The following is a 6,008-nucleotide window of genomic DNA, read 5'->3' on the forward strand; positions in this document are numbered from 1 at the left end:
GCGTCCACGGCGGAGCAGGTGAGCTAGTAATCACTCCTTTGCTCAAGGATCCTGTGGTGGAAGCAGGAGCCATGACAGCTGCACATTACCTCTACGAGGGAGAGGTGCAGGTCGAATGAAAAACGGCATACACGCTGTTCATAACAGCTCTCTGCCGTGCCTTAGAGACCGCGCTATATAGGCTACGCCCCCTTCTTCAAGTCCCCCAGGCTCGGAAATGGCTGCTAGCTCCGTTAAACGGAAGATCCAACACTTTTACAGTGCCCCCTGCTCCCGCAGCAAAGCTCTCGGCGGGGGGGGAGGAGAGCGGCTGCGGAAGGTGCGTGTGGGAGCAGCGACAGTGCTTGCCGGCTCCCACTTGTAACAGTGCCGGCATACAGAGCCCCGCTGCCGCAGTGAAGGTCCCCGGGGGGGGGGGGGGGAAAACACGTGTGAGGCCCACTATGCTGCAGCCACTAGCGCGTGGCTACAGCGCCGTAGCGCTAAGTACCTGGGCAGTAGGAGAGACACGATCGGTAGCAGAGGGGGGGGGGGTGAGGGGAGCAGCGGGGAACACGCAGCCACATACTCACTGCGTTCCCCGGAGGGCTCTCTCAGCTTCAGCACTCTCTTCTTCCTTGTTAGAGATGTGCTGTGGCGATAAGGAGCTGTCAGTGCTTTTAGTATAAGCACTGTGCACTCCTTCCTGCTTCTAACAAGTCAGGGCGCCGGGTACCCGGACCCCACCTTTAGAGAGGTGGCGAAGGGTACCCATCAAGTGTAAAAGATGTAAAGTAAAAATAAATCTAAATTAAAAATAAAAATCATGTATTGCTGGAGCACAGCAGATTGTGACCAGATCCAAAGGGCACATTTTCTAAAACTGAGGGCTGGTGGGGCATAGAGGGGAAGGAGCTTCACACTTCTAAATTATTTATAGTGCCAGCTCCAGCTATCCACGCCTCTATACCCCAGCGTAAGCAACCTCCAGTGTCCCCTAGTGGATGAAAGAGAAACTAGTTGTTTCAAAGGCTCGACTGGAAAAGTTGTGCAGCCTCCTCAACCTGCTGAAGACGAACCTCGTGGGTCGACCCTGAAATCTCTCTGGAGCTCGAAAGGAGCGAAAAGGTCCTTTAAATGAGCGACGTGGTGGAGCTGAAGAAGGTAGACAAGTGCTCTTACCCCCCAGTAGCCAGAGATATCCACGTCCAACTCAGGACAAAATAAACTGTCACCTGTTTCAGGAAGAGCTTCTACCGCCCGTTTAGACTCCGCGTCCGCTTGCCAAGCACGAAGCCAAAGAGCCCAGCGAGCAGAGACAGCTGAAGCAGAAATCCTAGCGCCTACCTGGCCGACATCTCTGGAGATGTCTCCCAAATATACTGCAGATTCCTCAATATGCTCCACCAAGGTAATAAAATCTGCCCGCAGGGTGTTTGACTTTTAGACCTTCCGACAATTGTTCCATCCACTTCTCCACTGCCTTTTTGAACCAAGAGCCGACCACTGCCAGTCTGAGAAGTGCGCCAGCAGCAGTATAAATGGATTTTAATGTAGTTTCCAAGAGAAACCGAAGAATCTACAGGTGGCGGTGTCTCCCATTGGATAAAGGGAGAAAAACAGACTAGGGATCTGGTGCTTACGGTCCGGATTCTGCCAGGCCACTGCCATCCCCTTCCTCCTCCTGAGACGAGTGATCTGCTTCAGGATTCTCAGACTTAGGCACAGAACCCATAACCTGGGCAAGACTATCCACAGAGCGGTCTAGATCCTGAGCCCACGCTGGTTCTGCGCTCGCAAGCAGGTCGTTGGTTTGGCTGCATGACTGCGTGTGCGCAAGCCCCATAGCAAGTGAGAAATTCACTCGCTCCGGGGCTCACTAGAAATGGAGCGGCTGTCGATGTTCGACAGCTCGCCCAGTTTTGTAGGCGGGGAGGGGGGGGGGTGGCTGGGCAAATGGAGGTGTTCCTGAAGGAACGCCTGACGTTTGTGGGCGGCCCTACTGACATCACTCGTGATGTCAGTAGTGGAGACTTCCTGCACTATTTGAGCAGGAAGCTCACTGGGGCTTGCAGCAGATGAGACCCTACCACAAGGAACTCATCGCAAGGCCGATAAAAGCCAGCGCCTCTCCCAATAAAGCACTGGCATGACAGCCGCACTGAAGCAGCTCAGTACAAGTGCCCCCGTATAAGCAGTCACCGGAGCTTCTATAGTGCAAGCCCCGGCATGGCAGAAATACAAAAGTCGCCTTTGGTACAAGACCGCCTGTCACTTGCCCAGCTGTAAAGGAACAGCTCTCCTGCTAATCAGGAGCTGTATACTCACTGATGCGGCGGCAGTCAGAGTTCTGGGCAAGGAGGGGGGAGCAGGGGACTCGGACACAAGCCGGTTTCAGCTGTGACTCAATAGCCCCATATTAGGTTGGCGCCCCCTCCATAAGGGTGACCAGACACAGGCTGCAGTAGGCAGTACCCTCCCTGGCGGCTCCCACGGTCTAGGAAAACTGTCACAGCAGCAGTCCTCCTGTCTTCAAGGCTTGTAATAAATATAATTAATAAAAATTAGAAAATAGAGATGGAGACAGCCCCATGTGCACCGGTTCTTCTCAGGCACATTATAAAAACTGGGGATGATGGGGGAGGAGACAGTCACACTTTTTGATTGTTAAAGTACCAGGCTCTACTCAACCCACCGTCTGAAGCTCTAGTGTTCCCTAGTGGATGGAGGAGAAATAGTTACAGGCACCCATGTGGTGCAAGGAACAGCTTTTAAGTATCTACACGGATAAAGTGTTTCTTAGAACATGTACCATCTTTTTAAAAACAGCAAGAAAGACCAGCATTCACTGGAGTTAGTGAGGATTACTGTGTTGTTGTCTAGGGCAGGGGTTTCCCAAACTCATTTCTCAGGGAGCGCTAACAGTGCAAGTTTTCCAGGTCTCCTCACAGATCACATGTGAAATAATTAGCTCCACCTGTGGATCTTTTAAAAATGTGTCAGCCACTAATGACTACACCTGTGCACAAACAGGGAATCCATGCACTGTTGGTGCTCCCTGAGAAGTGAGTTTTGGAAAAACATTGCTCTAGAGCATCTTGAAAATACAGAAAAGATTGAGATTTTAGAGGGGTCTCAGAATGATGCCCCTTCCAGATGGATCAGGGAAATGACCTACAGGAAATGTGACTAAAGTGCCAGAAATAGTGGAAGCCCACTGTAATAAACCGTGATCAAAGTGGGTTGGGGTACGTGACGGAACTTTGCACGATGGGCATCTATTATCTTCCGCTGACTCCGTTTAGGAAACGTGTTCTCCCCAAGGACACTTAAATAAGTGTTTGATTATGGAGCATATACACCTTGTTACTTTGTGGATCTCCCTATTGTATTTGCTTGATTACATCCCATTTTAAAAGGCTGCCATGGACTTCAGGAGAAAAACAATGGCACCCCTAGGTGATGCCTAACCACCCCTCCCTGCACCTTAAACCTAACCCTCCCCCTAGCCCAACTCTAACCCTCCCCGAAGGTGTGCCAAAGCCTAATGCACACAACCCCCCCCCCCCTCCCTCCCATCATCTGCATTTTAACGCCAGTCTTCAATCCCAGTCGGGATTTAGACACCGACATGTTGACATATATACAGTCAGGTGCATAAATATTGGGACATTGACAGAATTTTCATATTTTGGCCTCTATTCACCACCACAATGCCTTTGAAATGAAAAACAATATGTGCTTTAAATGCAGCCTTTCAGATTTAATTTGACTCTAATTACATCAGGTGAACAGTGTAGGAATTACAACAGTTTCTATATGTGCCTCCCACTTTTTAAGGGGCCAAAAGTAATGGGACTATCACCTCAAAAGCTATTTCATGGACAGGTGTGAGCTATTCCCTCATTATTTCATTATCAATTAAGCAGGTAAAAGGTCTGGAGTTGATTCTAGGTGTGACATTTGCATTTAGAATCAGTTGCTGTCGACTCTCATATGAGATCCAAAGAGCTGTCACTATCAGTGAAGCAAGCCATCATTAGGCTGAAAAACCAAAACAAACCCATCAGAGAGATAGCAAAAACATTAGGTGTGGCCAAATCAACTGTTTGGAACACTCTCCAGGAGGTAGGTGTATATGTGTCAAAGTCAACAATCAAGATAAGACTTCACAAGGGTGAATATAGAGGGTTCACCACAAGATGTAAACCATTGGTGAGCCACAAAAACAGGAAGACCAGATTAGAGTTTGCCAAACAACATCTAAAAAAGCCATTACAGTTCTGGAACAACATCCTATGGCCAGATGAGACAAAGATCAACTTGTACCAGAGTGATGGGAAGAGAAGAGTATGGAGAAGGAAAGGAACTGCTCATGATCCAAAACATACCACCTCATCAGTGAAGCATGGTGGTGGTAGTGTCATGGCGTGGGCATGTATGGCTGCCAATGGAACTGGTTCCCTTGTATTTATTGATGATGTGACTGCTGACAAAAGCAGCAGAATGAATTCTGAAGTGTTTCTGGCAATATTATATGCTCATATTCTGTCAAATGCTTCAGAACTCATTGGACGGCGCTTCACAGTGCAGATGGACAATGACCCGAAACATACTGCAAAAGCAACCAAAGAGTTTTTTAAGGCTAAAAAGTGGAATGTTATGCAATGGCCAAGTCAATTCCCTGACCTGAATCCGATTGAGCATGCATTTTACTTGATGAAGACCAAATTGAAGGGAAAATGCCCCAAGAACAAGCAGGAACTGAAGACATAGATGAAACCCAGCGTCTGGTGATGTCTATGCGTTCCAGACTTCAGGCTGTAATTGACTGCAAAGGATTTGCAACAAAGTATTAAAAAGTGAAAGTTTGATTTAGGATTGTTTAGTTTGTCCCATTACTTTTGGCCCCTTCAAAAGTGGGAGGCACATATAGAAACCGTTGTAATTCCTACACCGTTCACCTGATTTGGATGTAATTACCCTCAAACTAAATCTGAAAGTCTGCAGTTAAAGCACATCTTGTTTGTTTCATGTCAAAGTCATTGTGGTGGTGAATAGAGGCCAAAATATGAAAATTCTGTCAATGTCCCAATATTTATGCACCTGACTGTATGGCTGCAGCAGGCGACCGGTCTGCTCTAGACAAACCGGTATCAGCTATTTAGCACCACAGACAGGCAATACAGTACACAGAAGTTTGTATTTATTGCACAATGTTACAAAATAGATGTTGTGACTTTTGTAGGCCCCGATGTAGAGGTGTGTTTTGTGGCTTTTAAAATATTTTATTTCATAAAAAGATACATACAAAACTGAAATTCACACTTGTTATACAAAAGTCAGCGTCCAGCAATGTAGTAGTTTAACTGCTTGTTGCAGATATGGAGGTTAAACCTCGCTAACTACCCCCCTTTCCTGTCACACTCCTGCATTGCCGTTCTCAAACGCAAGACAGGAAGTCATGAAATGCCGCCTTACGTTAAGCGCAGATGATGTTTTTTACCCAGTGAGACGGATAATTTTGGGATGGTTTCATGCGATAACAGCCGAACAGTAGTCCATGAAACAGACAAGGGCCAGGGGGCAAAATACTGCTGGATAGGACTATTCAAAAACAAAAAAAATGTTTCCTCAGCATCCGGATTCAGTCATTGTGCAACCAAACTGCTGACTTGCAGGGCAAACCTCCCAGAATCTGTACAAGATATCATTAATACAGGGGGGGTGGGGGGTACAGATGTCCTATTTACACCAGAACAGCGGTCAAGTCAGTATCTGCCCATAGACCTGAATGGAGCGAAACATCACACAATCCACTACACATATATACAAAAACGATATCTACAGAACGCACCAGGCTACCCGTTCACTTCTGAGTAAAACAATTCCAGGTTTGTAATATCAGCTGTATATGAGGAACAGGTGTAAAAAAAAAAATAGAAGATTTGTTGAAGTTAAACGAATTTCCTGTGGATTCCCGAGGTGACCTCGGAGCCCCTAACGTGTGTTTAAGTCATGCAGCAGAT

Source organism: Taudactylus pleione, unplaced genomic scaffold (genome assembly GCF_031769625.1).
Source record: "Taudactylus pleione unplaced genomic scaffold, aTauple2 ptg000008l, whole genome shotgun sequence".
NCBI lineage: Eukaryota > Metazoa > Chordata > Amphibia > Anura > Myobatrachidae > Taudactylus > Taudactylus pleione.